Source organism: Atta cephalotes (assembly GCF_000143395.1).
Source record: "Atta cephalotes unplaced genomic scaffold scaffold00022, whole genome shotgun sequence".
NCBI lineage: Eukaryota > Metazoa > Arthropoda > Insecta > Hymenoptera > Formicidae > Atta > Atta cephalotes.
This window is the reverse complement of record NW_012130086.1, coordinates 1,964,210-1,966,183: the sequence shown is the minus strand read 5'-3', so window position 1 is coordinate 1,966,183 and position 1,974 is coordinate 1,964,210.

Here is a 1,974-nt window from a genome sequence, read left to right as displayed (position 1 = left end):
ATATATATACATATAAACTATGAACTAATTAAAACTGACTATTGTTGGCGCAATTTTAACAACGGGAAAAAATTTACTTTTAAAGAAAACATATGAATAAATGATGAGAATAAACTAGATATAATGAAACTTGGTAAATGATGATAGGGAAGGGATTAAACGAGATTCTAATTGAGTTGTCGGAATAATCATGTTATCATCGATAATTCCAAACGATGCCGGGAGAACAGGAGGATCTTTTTAACAAATTTCGGCTGACAAACGTTTAATAATGACTAATTTTATTTGGACGATTTATTTCAGCTGAGCGTCCTTGGAAATACGATTCAATTAACCGCTTAGCTGTTGCGCGCAGTAACGTTGTTCTAGAAACCGGAAATTTGGGTAATTTTGCCGGAGTCATACGATCCTACATAATCAGTGAAAGACGACGACGGTGGGCGTCGTGCTGCAAAAAATGTAAACGAAATCAAGCTGACGAATGGAGAGACACAAGATGAATGACGTAATGTGGAAAGAAAGGAAGAAAGTAAGGAGAATGGGAAGAATTACGATCAAGTAGAAGAGAGAAAGAGATTAATCAGAGCTGCACATACTGCTACGTGCGGCTGTATTTGTCTCGAATGTGCGTCGCAGTGTCGCAATTGATCCGTCGCGCTGACAGTGAACCGACACAGAGTGGATACTCTCGTTTGTCCTTCCAAAATTTATGTCGTAATAGTAACATTTACCCATGCATCTTACAGTTGATGGCATGTCTTAATCCCGAATGCATTTCCACGCCAGCAAACATTTGATTATTTTTGATTTGACGTACAAACAATAAGCAGATGTATATACGAAAAACATAATGTTTTGTCGAATTAAATAAATAGCAGATAATAAATCCTAAAAAAAATTAATTAGATCCTAAAATTATTGTATATAATAAATATAGTCATTTTTGTAAAAAATTGATTAAAGTTTTCAAAAATTACGTAAAAATGTTTAATATAAAAAGAAGAAAAGAAGAAATTATGTAAAAGCAAATTTTCATAATTTGTATATTATATAAAAATTCTGAATAATGTGTTTTTAAAATGATAAAACTTTCGAATACGCACAATTTTTTCTAATTTTCAAAACACTCGATCAACTTTGTCAATGTATACATTTCAGTAAGTACTTTGTATGTGACGACTGGACATTTTCTATCAAAATCTCTATATTCTACACTAGGTCAAGTGTCGAATGTTTTGTAAATTTATTTATAACCTGTGTCTGATATTGGAGAAAAAGATGCCCTCTTCTGTTATTTGTAACACCAATCTGCTAGAAATAGAACAAACGAGAGCATTGCGATAAGAAATGCGTAATAAAAGCATAAGCAAAAATGTTGTGTTGTTATAAAAATTATAAATACATAACTAAGTAAGTAAAATATTATAAATATATATTATAATAATATTTGTAATATTATTACTATTATATATATTAAAAACATCTATTTATTATTTTATAAAAAGAAAGACGAATTTTATTGAGCAGAAGTTGAGCAGAATCAATGATTGAGACTCATCACGCAGTCGTCTTCTTTAAATGACCCAGAAAAGCTCTTTAAAACTGGTAAGTCTTATTATCTTGAGAATGATTATGAAGAATTAATTATTATTAGATCATTATTAGTCAATTACCATCGATAAATCAGGAAGTTAATAATGAGGCATGTCTCTCTTGTTGTTTGTGCAATATATTCCAAGATTATAAATCAATCGTTCAAATCAGAATCGTAAGAGAATAACGACTATTATTATAGAATAATATTTATAAAAACAAAAAATTGTTTGAGAAAACCTCTTCAAGAATAGTGACAATCCCTTCACTATGATATTTCACGGGCACAATACATTGTTAAAACTATCATGGCTAAAGTGTTGGATCCAAGTGTTCCGCTCTCATAGAAATATCTATTTGTTTTTCGAATATAACGTGTTA